The sequence below is a fragment of the Lissotriton helveticus genome, chromosome 1_1, assembly GCF_964261635.1.
Source record: "Lissotriton helveticus chromosome 1_1, aLisHel1.1, whole genome shotgun sequence".
Classification (NCBI taxonomy): domain Eukaryota; kingdom Metazoa; phylum Chordata; class Amphibia; order Caudata; family Salamandridae; genus Lissotriton; species Lissotriton helveticus.
In genome coordinates this window covers 14,398,206-14,411,514 of record NC_136057.1, presented here as the reverse complement: position 1 = coordinate 14,411,514, position 13,309 = coordinate 14,398,206, and positions in this window count along the sequence as shown.

The following is a 13,309-nucleotide window of genomic DNA, read 5'->3' as shown; positions in this document are numbered from 1 at the left end:
TGCATGAGTGCACAGGGTGAATGAGTGTGCAGGATGAATGAGTGCAGCAGGGAATGCATGAGTGCACAGGGTGAATGAGTGTGCAGGATTAATGAGTGCAGCAGGGAATGCATGAGTGCACAGGGTGAATGAGTGTGCATGATGAATGAGTGCAGCAGGGAATGCATGAGTGCACAGGGTGAATGAGTGTGCAGGATTAATGAGTGCAGCAGGGAATGCATGAGTGCACAGGGTGAATGAGTGGGCATGATGAATGAGTGCAGCAGGGAATGCATGAGTGCACAGGGTGAATGAGTGTGCAGGATTAATGAGTGCAGTAGGGAATGCATGAGTGCACAGGGTGAATGAGTGTCCAGGATTAATGAGTGCAGCAGGGAATGCATGAGTGCTTAGGGTGAATGAGTGTGCAGGATTAATGAGTGCAGCAGGGAATGCATGAGTGCACAGGGTGAATGAGTGTTCAGGATGAATGAGTGCAGCAGGGAATGCCTGAGTTCACAGGGAGAATGAGTGTGCAGGATGCATGAGTGCAGCAGGGGATGCATGAGTGCACAGGGTGAATGATTATGGCAGGGAATTAAGAATGTAAGGTGTGAATGTAGAGAATGCAAATGGCAAATATTACGTGTGCTGGAGTGAATGTGTGATAGTGTGGGAGTGAATGAGAGCGGAAGTGAACGAGCAAGCACAGGAATCAAAAGGAGAGAGTATGGAAGTAAATGGGTGCGGCATAGAGTGAGTGTCTCAGTCAGCTCGTGCCACAGTTAGAGAATGTGTAAGTGCATGCAGCAGTGAATGAGCACAAGCATGAAGTAGTGAGGAGGGGAGATGAGTGCAGCAGTAAATGAGTACTGGAAGAAAATGGATAAGAGGGAATGCGCATAGCAGAGAGCTAGTGTCACTTTGAGTGAGTGGATGATGGAAGCACTAAATAACTGCAGCAGAGTACGTCAGTGAAAGAAAATGCAAAGGAGTGACTACACGGTGGACGAATATGTATATTTATGTATGCTATTGTGATAAGAACTGCCAGGAATCTCTTTAAGAGTTCTTGGCAGGCACAAGTAAGATCATTTTGGTCATAAACTCATGTTTTTTACGAATCTGGGCCATTATCTCCTGCAAAGAGAGGAGACTTTGCTTGTCTCCCGCTCAAGGTAGCCGGAAACAAGTTCAAGTTCAAGTTCAAAAATTTGTATAGCGCACTACTCACCCAGAGGGTCTCAAGGCGCTTGTGGGAGGGGGGGACTTTAGATTTAAGTTGTTTTCTGAAGGAGAGGTGGTTCTGTGTAAGGCGGAGGTGGGTGGGGAGAGAATTCCAGGTTTTGGCCGCTAAGTAGGAGAAGGATCTTTCCCCCATGGTGGATCTTTGGATGCGAGGAATTGCGGCGAGGGCTTGATTGGACGATCGTAGTTGGCGGGTGGGGGTGTAAAAGGACAGGCGCTTGTTGAGGCATTCGGGTCCTAGGTCGTAGAGGGCTTTGTGTGCGTGGGTGAGGAGTTGGAACGTTATCCTCTTGTTGACGGGGAGCCAGTGGAGGTCTTTCAGGTGATCGGAAATGTGAGCTTGGCGGGGGATGTCTAGTATGAGTCTGGCTGAGGCATTTTGGATGCGTTGGAGTTTTTTCTGTAGTTTGGCTGTGGTTCCGGCGTAAAGGGTGTTTCTGTAATCCAGTCGGCTTGTGACCAGTGCGTGGGTGACCGTTTTTATTGTCTCGGTGGGCATCCAACGGAATATTTTTTTGAGCATGCGTAGGATGTTGAAGCATGATGATGAGACGGCGTTGACTTGTCTGGTCATCGAGAGGGAGGAGTCCAGGATTAAGCCCAGGTTACGTGCGTGGTCCGTTGGTATGGGTGCTGTTCCCAGGGCCGGTGGCCACCATGAGTCGTCCCAAGCGGAGGGGGATGAGCCTAAGATTAGGACTTCCGTTTTGTCCGAGTTCAGTTTTAACCGGCTGTTCTTCATCCACTTGGCTACATCTTTCATTCCTTCGTGTAAGTTGGTTTTGGCGGTGTTTGGGTCTTTGGTGAGGGAGAGGATCAGCTGGGTGTCGTCTGCGTAGGAGATGATGTTGAGGTTATGTTGGCGCACGATGGATGCGAGGGGCCTCATGTATACATTGAAGAGGGTGGGACTGAGTGAAGATCCTTGTGGTACGCCGCAGATGACTTCAGTGGGCTCCGATCTGAAAGGGGGGAGGCGGACTCTCTGGGTTCTTCCGGTGAGGAACGAGATGATCCAGTCCAGTGCTTTTCCTTGTACTCCGACGTTGCTGAGGCGTTGTATGAGGGTGCTATGACAGACTGTGTCGAAGGCTGCGGAGAGGTCAAGTAGGATGAGGGCAACTGTTTCTCCGTTGTCCAGTAGTGTTCGAATGTCGTCTGTTGCTGCGATGAGGGCGGTCTCGGTGCTGTGCTTGGCTCGGAAGCCGGACTGTGAGGGGTCGAGGGATTTGTTGGATTCGAGGAAGGCGGCGAGCTGACTGTTGACGGCTTTCTCAATAACTTTGGCAGGGAATGGGAGGAGCGAGATGGGGCGGTAGTTCTTGAGTTCAGTGGGGTCTGCTGTGGGTTTCTTCAGGAGGGCGCTGAGTTCTGCATGTTTCCAGCTTTCCGGGAAGGTAGCGGAGTTGAGGGAGCAGTTGATGGTGTCTCGGAGATGGGGTGCGATGATGGAGTCTGCTTTGTTGAAAATGTGGTGGGGACATGGGTTGGTTGGCGAACCTGAGTGGATGGAGTTCATCAGGTGGATGGTGTCTTCAGTGGTGATTGGGTTTCCAGGTGCAAAGGATGTTAGAGGGGGTTATTGGTTCGGGGGGTGGAGTGGACTGGTCTCCGGACTGGTTTTCAAAGCTGTTATGTATGTCGGCGATTTTGTTGTGGAAGAACGAGGCTAGGGAGTCGCAGAGGTCTTGGGATGGAGTGATGTCGTTGGTGCCGGCGGTGGGGTTGGTAAATTCTTTGACGATGTTGAATAGTTCCTTGCTGTTGTGGGCGTTGTTGTCAAGTCGATCCTTGAATGCTGATTTCTTTGTGGATCAGATCAGTTGGTGGTGTTTGCGGGTGGCGTTCTTGAAGGTGGTCAGGTTGTCAGAGTCAAGAGTCAGAGTCAAAAATACTTTATTCGATTAGTTAAAATCATAAAAGTATGCTACACACATATTTATAAATAATCAACATAAATTCACAGATAAAACTTTAAAATTCACAAACAATTGTTAAAAAGCAGTTAAAAACAGTTGAAACAGTTGTGTGGGAGGTAATCAGGCACAGTTTAAAATTTATAATACCCTGCAAACCATCAGATTGATTATATAACTAATTTCATTGTCTTGTTACTTCTTGTTGACGTTGTGAACAAGCAGGGAAAAAATGAAAATGAACCGCTCATGATGGTAAAAATTAATCAGACCAAACTTTAGCTACTCCAAAACACATTCCATCATTGTGGTGTTCAACAATCTTTTACGTTTGGCACGCAACGCCGCTACTAGAAAGTTGGCAACCCCAAACATTACAATGGGGGTCTCCATAAGCTGTAAAAACAACAACGCGGGTTTCACTTGCATAAATCCCTTGTCCCTCAGTAGTGGTAAAATATATTTTTTCCTCCCTTCGACAAAAAAAGGTGGTTGGGGTTTTTCTCCAGGCTTTCTCGAGGGTACGACATCATTTCTTGGATGTCTTAATGTCATCGTTGAACCAGGGGGCTTTTTTGCTACTTTGCTTGATTTGATGGTTTTTCAAGGGTGCTAGTTCGTCGGCGCTGTGGGTGATCCATTGTGTGAGGTTGGTGGCTGCTTGGTTTGGGTCTGATGATTTGGCAGGAGGGTTTTGGTGAAGCGAAGTGAAGAGCTGGTCGGTGGTAATTTTGTTCCAGTTTCTTCGGGGGATTGGTTGTGGGAGGTTGTGGGTCGTGGTCTTTTTGTAGTTGAAGTGAACGCAGCTGTGGTCTGTCCAGTGGAGAGATGGTCGTGATGCGGATGGAGTTCTTATGGACGATGGCGATGCCTCCTCCTGTTTGGATGGTGCGGTCTTTTCGGATGATCTTGTAGCCGTCCGGGATGGCTATGGCGATGTCTGGAGCTGATGAGGCGTTCATCCAGGTTTCTGTAAGAAAGGCGACGTCCGGCGATGTGGTGTCGAGTAGGTTCCAAAGTTCAATGGCGTGTCTGTGGACAGAGCGGGTGTTGAGAAGGATGCACTTTAGGTGGTTAGTGTTGTCGCTCTGTTTGGAGTCTGCGGATTTGGTGTGGGTCCTGATGCAGTCGAACTTGCAAGAGTTGCAGGTGAAGGGTCCGTGGGTGTGTCCTGGGGCGGCTTGGTAGCAGTCTTGGAGACGGCCGGGGTTGAGTGCTGAGAGGGATGCGGCATCATATGTTATGCGGGTGGAGTGGGATTTGCGAGGACCAGGGGGTCTGGCGCTAGGCACGGTCCAGGCGCGGACGGGCGTAGACGGGCTTACCTTTGGCGCACCTTCGGCGCGCATGTGGCGCGACCGCTGCGTGCAAAAGGCATCTGACATAAGTGGGTGGTGGAGGGGGGAGGGGCGAGGGAGAAGCAGCTGGGAGGCAGGAGCGGGGTGGAGAGCCGGGCAGGGAGGCACCACAACAAACAACAAAATGGCAGCAGGCCAAAAGCGAAACTGGATTGGGTCACAACCTTAAATAACGCTATGCACAAATGAATTATTCAGCCAAAGGCAGCCAAGCACAATTGAATGCTACTGAATGCGCGCTTTCAAAATATAGCGCTACGATAAAAATATTAACAGCAGACAGGCACTAATGGTAATAGGAGCAATGCGAGCTATCAAACAATCTGGCAGTGAAGCAATCTGGTAGTGTAAAGCGCTACGATACCACATCAGTGCGGGGAGCAGCGTGAGGAGCGACCGCTTCTGAAGGCTTCATACCCTGGTCCGCGCTGCTGCTGAGTTTCATGTAACACATCTCAAATTTCAAAAAGAGAAAGGGCATGATTCGGCACAGGGTGATGGAAGGTCAGAAGGATGGAGAGGACCAAGTCAGCAATGAAAAATAAACAAATGTTTTATGCAAGCACCTAATGACTTCCCTTTTTGGTACCTGCTACATAACTAGCCATTACCATTGCTGATACTATTGTAAATTAAATATAACAGGTAAAATTTGGCCACTCTGGAAGTATGGATGACTGTTTCCAGCCCTCTTCAGCATGCACGAAGAGCCTCCCTGAAGCCAGAGTGCCCCCTCATGGAGGGTCAATTGCCTCCCATCTAATACTGCCTGCAAATTATTTGTGGACTGCAGAGCTTCAAAAGAAAGCAGATGCGGCCGTGTTCTCCTTTGCGTGGCATTGATAGTCGTTCTGTTTCAAAACACTTTAAGACACACTGTCCTGTGCAAAAAAAATACAATAGCTTCTCACTTTGTTCAGATTAGAGCCTTCCGAGAGCAAACAAAAAAGTGAAAAGAACGAGGTTACTATGTGCTGCTATATCTATTCCCTTGTATGTACTGTCATCTTGTGGACAAGGTTATTTTGTGATGATCGTTGTTGAATTAAAAATCTGTTCCTGTTTACTCAGATCACTCAGGGGGGAGAGGAGTTGGCCTAATGGCTAGGGCGGTCATTCCCGAATCTGGGGAACGGTGGGGCATATTATTAACAAATAGCGATAATTATCACCAAATAAGCTTAGTGACATTTTTTCTATTGCCGTGCATCGCCGGATTTTATCGCAGAGATAACGTGCTATTAGCAACGTTTATCTCTAATGTGGTAAAATATCAGGCGATAGCGGCTAAATGCGTGAATATCGCTATAAATCCAGTGATATTCAGGCATTAACACCAAGAGGGTCTTAACCTGAATATCCAACTACCATTGGATATACAGGTTAAGAACTGGTCTGAGCAGGCATTAGTTTTTAGCGATATTCGCGTTTAGCGCAATTGTTTTCCATTGCTACGCCTGCGTTGATAATAGGTGATAGCGATGTTAGCGACTGCTTTCAGTCGCTTACAGGTTGGGTACGCCCACTTTGCATGTCATTAGCGATAAATATCGCTGACATGTAAAACGGGCCCCAAACCGATTGCTGTCGCCTACAAACTGTCGGTAACTGCAGTTAGCAACAGCTTGCTAATACGGCGATAATATTATCGCCGCTTTAGTGGGAAAAAGTCCCGCTAAAGTGGCGATAATCCCCTTGATAATATACCCCCATGTTCGAGTCTCAGCAATGACGATGAACATCCTGTGATTCTGGACAAATCACTTAATCTCCCCGTGCCTAACAAAAAAATGAATGTGTGTCCTCATGTAACAAAACTGGTGCTATGTAAAGCACTCTGATACCCGATTTGGGTCAAGTTTGCGCTATATAAAACTCTTTTTTTAGGTTTTGCCTGCACAATGCTTCTGCTGTGCTTGTGAAATCTATTTTAATAATATATCTTTAAGGGTGCCTTTATCAGTTCCCGTTGCTGCAGTATTGTGTTCATCTGCTTTTGTGTGGAACTTTCTGTATGCATTTCAAGAAATCCTCTAGTGGCACCCGGCATGGTGACCAGCATGCAAGATGTCGGCTGTGTGACCTGAGCGAGTGTCATTCCCTGACTGCTGTCGTCTATAAAATGAATATGGGAGACAAATTGCGGGAAACTTACTACAATGTTACACTGATAGATTACTGAGACTGATGGGTGAGCAGGAAAAAAGCGGTTCAGATGTTCGGTGATCTGGAAAACCAAAAACCGTGGCTCCGGGCAGTGCAGCTCTCGATAACCTATCTCAGAAGTCGCGCTCACCTGTGGACGTGGCGGGCGTGGTCCGCGGGAAAGTCTTGGCAGGACGCAAAACGCAGACTGAAACACGGTATGCCGTCTCAGAAGAATTTAACCCCTCCCATGCTCGTGACGGAACCACTCCGTCATGAGCCTCGGGTGGGCTGTGATGGTGATGGACCGGTTCCGTCACAGCCCGCTCGGCGCGCCTGCGCAGCGCTGATTACGTGCCTGCGCGGTGCGTTCTATTGAGTGGGCAGCGCCGTGACGGTGTGGAAAAGTAAATTTTGCCATGTTCTGTGTCCCTACGTGTCATCCATCATATGTTATGTGTGCATGATTAAATATGCATATGCATTCCCCATGTTCGATTAAAGACGCAATTACAGTTGTGTCCACCTCTAGTATGCCAGTTTCCAGTCCTCGTGAATACTACGAATATCAGGCCTATGTAAAGCTACGTTGCCACGTTTCTCAGTGTGCACGTTATTCTATTATAAAGTCCCCGTTTCTAGGCTTCAAAAGGGCCTGGACACCAGATTCAGCTCCTGTCTCCTGAAGCCTCGCTGAGGAGCGATACAGCCCCCACCTGTATCCTCGACCCTTCACTTACTTCCTGCCTCGCAGTGCCCGGCCCAGCCTGGCTCAGTCTCTGAGTCTGCCAAGAATATGTTATGATTCCAGTTATCAGTTCAGTCCTCCTTCTCTGCATTCCTAAGCTACTGAACTGCATCAATAGTTTCCGTCATTGTCTAGCCTTCACGTCTCCACGTTAGAGAAATACTGCATTTAATGGTCATTTAATATTCTTCATCACGCACTACATGTAGAATAATGCATGCTCCAGTCTTAGTGTCTGTTAGCCTTTCCCCTCTTGACTTCTAGTTTATATCAACATGTTTCCTAAACATCAGATACTAGATAGGGTTTAGGTACATGTCGCTCCGACCCTCCAGACTTCAGTCTCTGCTCCTAGCACAGAGTTCATAGCCCCCAGCTTCTCCTAGTAATACGTCATTGCCAGTTTGCGCGCACCATTAGGTTAGAGGTCCCGGCTCCTCAGGTAGCCCCCTCCATGGTTTCCGCCCCATTCATGACATATTCTGTTACGTTTGCATCACATGTCTATGTATACGCCCTGTTACACCTTCTTCTCACCCTTATCTTTCGCGACTGCTACGCGTCACACCTACTGCTCCACCCACTGCTACGCCCACTGCAATGTAATGCTATGTGTTTGCGTTATGTATATATGCTCATGTAATTGTTATTAAAAGTTAGAGCTAGCCATTCCAGATCCGGTCCCCGGCAGCTGCCGGGCCACGCTAGCCCCATCCGGCCCCCCTGCTGGGCCCTGTCATCCTATTCCTATGCAGGTTGTCCTGTTCCTGTCCTTATGCTATATTAAACCTGCAAAACTCCTACTACCTCGAATCTTGACTCTTATTTATTGAGCTATCTGTTATGTTATATGTCTAGTCAAAAAGAGAGGTATTATTTATTTATTTACCACATAATGGCACCCGAATAGGGACTTGCCCTTTCCCCACGCGTCGGTGAAGCCACGCCGACCCCCTGACCCTCTGCAGTCGTGACGGAACTCCTCTGCGCAGTGGCAGATATTTCTGCTCAAGTATCCCTCAGGCCCACGGAGGAGACGGAGGAGGCGGTCCAGCATCCAGACGAGACGGTGGAGGAACGCGGCGAGTCCCGACCAGAGCCCAAGCCAAGAGTCCAAGGTCCGAGGTATCCGGAGGTCCACCCGTAACTGAAGTCCGAAGTCCGAAGTTCGGCGCCCGTCGTCGTAGCAGTCCAGTCCAGTCCGAGGCCTTCTGTTCTTGCTGCCCGGTGAGTACCGTTACTGGGGTGGTATCTAGACAGGGTCAATTTAATTGACTCTGGTCCGTGGGTTGGTGGTACACAGTCCCACAAACGAAGTGTCCACTTCGGTGGATGCGGGTCCTGACGTGTCTCTTTATGAGACCGGTAAGTTTCGTACTGTTTCAGCAGTGCATCTAGTTCCTGTTCTAGTCAGTTCTGTTCTCGAGAAAATTCATGTATTCTGTGTTCCGTATTCCAGGTAGTATTCTGTTCGAACTGTTATTTTAAATGTTCTTCATGTATTTCAATGTCGTGGTATGAATGGGGAATAAGTATCGTGTTCATTGTGTATTGTATTGTGTCTAGATTACAGTTCAGTCATGCCCATATTTTCCAAGTTACGTCAGTTGAAAACTAGAAAGGGTCTGCTGGAAGCAGCAGTTCCCGTCCCGCCCAGGGACAGTCCAGGTCACTTTATGTATCAGAAACATGGCATAAGTGCCATATTATATCTAGATTTATGGGTAGAGTATACCAAACAGTTAGAGGAAAAGTATAGATGGCCCGTATCGGGTACATGGGATGCTGAGTGCATCATGAGAGTAGAAGAGGCATTATGGAAAAAGAAAGCCAGACAATCACAGAAAGATGCCATTGAGTTATGGCGCAAAGAAGCTCATAAAAGAACCGAAAAAGAAATCAGAAAATCAGAATTAAGTAGAGAATCCCAAGAGCGAGCCCAAGAAAAAGAATTAATCGAGATAGGTGAACAAGTCAAAACTGAACAGAGAGACAGACAGAGGAATGCCCTTATTAAGGGTATGTACCCTCTTCTTGCCGAGGGCTTGCCAAAAGCGACCCCGGAGGCATCCAGTAATTTTCCGCCACCATTAGTTCCGACCAAGCTACGTCACAAACCGACCGCAGCTGATATTTTTATTTCGTCCTATCTGGACGACACAGTCCCTGAATATGCAAATCCTGTCCGCGCTCCGCCAGTCCCTGTAAATCAGGCACATCCTGCTCCTCCAGACACCGGGGCACCCCATGCAGTACCTACTACGGTACCCCCGGTCCAGCCAGCATTTCAATTTCCCGCTCCGCCACGAAGAATATCAGTCGACGATTCTAGTCTAGGGGCCGCAGGAGGAGGTCCTCCTCAAACCCCGCCGCCACGCAAGCGTTTATCAGCACTCGAATTACATGCTCAAGCATCACAGCGTACTCCCAAGAGTAATAAGTCTGTTGCAGAAATCAGGCAAGCCCTTGGCGAATGTGCCTATGACCCAGTCCCAGGCGAGAATAATATGGTTTTATATTCAGTACGCGTAAGGAGGGTGACCGAGTATCTAGTCACCCTACCCAATATGAAAGAAGATCTAGACAGAATATATTGTTTCATCCGTACAGGGGATGATCCAGAAAGTATTAGTGATGCCATGTCTCAAAGGAAAGCTGAGATCCAGCTCATGATATTAAAGTTTTTAATTAACTGTCTAATAAGAGAACAAGATTACCCGTCTAAAGATCAGGCCGAAATGAAAATCCTGACAAAGTGGAGTGATAATATAGCCGAGGGTAAGCACAATACCATTAGTGCCATGGAGAGTATGTACAAGAAAATCCGTAGAGAAATAATAAAGATACACGAACAACGTAAAGCAGCACAAGTAAGCGAGAAAGAAAGTAACTCTGATCCTGAAGAGGAAGACGACGAGAATACCGCCAGGATAGCGTATGTAGGAAAATCTAGATTTCCAGATCGCCATTTACGCCTAGAACACAAGTCAATTTTCCATCATTCAGCACCAGAACAAGGTTCCCTAGAACAAGTGTTTCAAGCTACCGATCACATTCTGAAATCACGAATCGGTTACAGTGAGTTAAGTACTATGCATGAACAAGAAATAGTCCGATCAGCAGTCCGATGGATTACTGATTCTACCACTTTTCCAGACGAAATAGTGGCACAAATGTTTCTGAAATTGCCCCCAGCCGAGCAACGACTGGTGGGTATGTATATGATCCAGCACCTCATTACTCTGTATGAGGGTCAGCACTCTGATCCAGGTCCGTTACATGATATCCTGAACGAGTTACTCCAGTATAGATGGAGAGGTCTAGGTACCGATCTGATTAGTGTTATTCTAGAACAGCGCCACAAATATAGAACGTTTCTGAACCCGCATTTTGTTCATGTCTCACCCCCAGAAAGTAAACCCTTTTACATAGAAAGACAGAACCCGTTACGAGAAGTGCATCCAGTTAAGACAGAGGACGGTGAAATGCAACGAGTGTTTGTTTACACCCCGATTACAAAGATGGAACTCCTCGAAATGAAGAAATTAATTCCCTGTCATGACAAAGATCCAGCAGGGTTCCATAGAGAATTAAAAGACATGCTCCGTATGGGAGAATACACTTACCCAGATATCATTAAAATGTTAAAGGTCCTGTTGCCCGCAGGGGTGTATGAAAAGCTAAAGGAAAAAGAATGGGAGGTGGGAGAGAAAAAGATAGATTGGGCAGTTCTAGAAGCAGAAGATAAGTCACGTGTACCAGGTACCGGTCTAGGAGAGAAATGTAAAGAATTACCAGAATTATTGATTCAAGTTTTACCCAGATTATTAACAACGAAAAAGGAAGACTGGGATGCAATCTCAGCCTGTAAACAGAAACAAGAAGAAGACATTAGTGATTTTTATTCTAGGTTTGAAAAATGTTTTAGCATCAATAGTGGTCTCAAGACAAGTAGCGAGTCATACCCTCATCTCTTTGTTACTAAATTAGTCGAGAATTCAAGTCTACAAGTTAAAAATCGAGTTCTGAAAGTCGAAAGTACCTGGCAAGCTAATACCCCGTCCCAGATGTTGCAGATGCTCCAGTACCACCAGAATAGAATCAGGGAAGAACAAGAACACGAGAGAAAACGTATGAAAGACACGAAAATGAAAGTATTAGTTGCACAATCCGTTCCTCAAGACAGTCAGAAGAGGGGTCCGAATCAAGTCAATCATCCTGCGGCTCCCGTTAAAGGGAACTGCAACTATTGTAAACAGCCAGGTCATTTTATAAACGAGTGTGCAGTTCTGAAACACAACATAGCTACCGGCAAAACAAAAGAAAGACCACGTCCGCCTAGACAAGAGCAAGTTTCACAGACTCCTCAGCCACAGAATGCACAACAGACAGTTACAGTACCGCAGCCTATTGCTGCAACACAGCATGTCACACAGCAGATGTACCAGTATGCACAGTCCGAGTATCCAGAGTATCAGCCATATTCATGAAACAGCCTAGAGAGGGAGGTAGGCTTGCCTCTCATCGAGATACCTGTAGATCAAGAGGGTCCCTATGTTCATAGTCAAGTATTAGGGAAAGACAGAAAGTTTTTGATTGATACAGGGGCAAGTAGGACCACAATTAGTCACGCCGAAGTTCCAGGGGCTCTGCTCTCAGGCTCTAGAAATGTTTCCCTTGGATTTTCAGGAAAGCCTATCGTAAATGAGATCTCAAAGCCAGTTACTCTAGAAGTAGGTCCATTGTCCCGTACTACTGATCTGTTACTTACTAAGTCATGTCCAGAAAATCTATTAGGCATTAAAACACTGAAAGAGTTAGGTGCAGTTATATGTTGTTCCCCAGAGGGAATACGTCTGTTCCTACGTGACTTTAAGGGTCACTATGTTTTACGAGATTTTGATCCCAGATTGTTTAATGTTCCGCAGCATTTATGGGCGCAAGGTCCAACTGATGTAGGGTACATGCAAATCACACCCCATCGTGTGACTCTCAAACCAGGTGTAGTGTTACCACGAATCAGACAGTACAGATTGCCACCTGAGGCTGTAGCAGCCTTATCCAAAATTATTGACGAGCTCATCGCTCAAGGAGTAGTTGTAGAAACTGACTCCAACGTATGCAATTCTCCGATCATTCCAGTCATGAAACGTACTGATCCAAATGCACCCCCAGTATATCGATTAGTGATCGACCTACGAGAGCTTAATAAGTGTATTATTCCGCAGTACCCAGTTGTTCCAGACATCTCTTCCCTATTGACAGCCATTGATTCCGAAGCCATGTTCTTTACTGTAATCGACCTCAAGAACGCATTTTTTAGTGTTCCAATTCATCCAGACAGCCAGTTTCTTTTCGGATTCTGTTTAAATGGAAGGAGCTATATGTTCACACGCGCTCCTCAAGGTTTCACAGAAAGTCCTAGTATTTACAGTCAAGCACTTAAGAGACAACTAGACAACATTCACATGCCAACTGACACTGCCCTGCTCCAGTATGTCGATGATCTACTGATCACAGCCCGTTCTGAACGTGCTTGCGAGCGAGCATCCCTGACAGTTTTGTATTTCCTAGCCGAGATGGGGCACAAGGTGTCCCCTTCGAAGCTTCAATTCTGTGTCCAGCAAGTGGTCTACTTAGGACACTTACTGTCCAAGAGGGGTAGGCAGTTGACACCAGACCGTATCCAGTTAATAGCGAGTCTTCCTCAGCCCAAGACCCAGAAGGAGGTACGTGCCTTTATCGGCCTTACTTCTTATTGTAGACAATGGATTCCTCAGTATGCATTTCTAGCCAAGCCACTGATACAGTTAACGACACAGGAGGCAGCCGCACCGACTGTCCTCCCTTGGACATCTGAACATACATTTAGTTTCAACGAGTTAAAGAAAGCTTTATGCCAGGCTCCAGTTCTA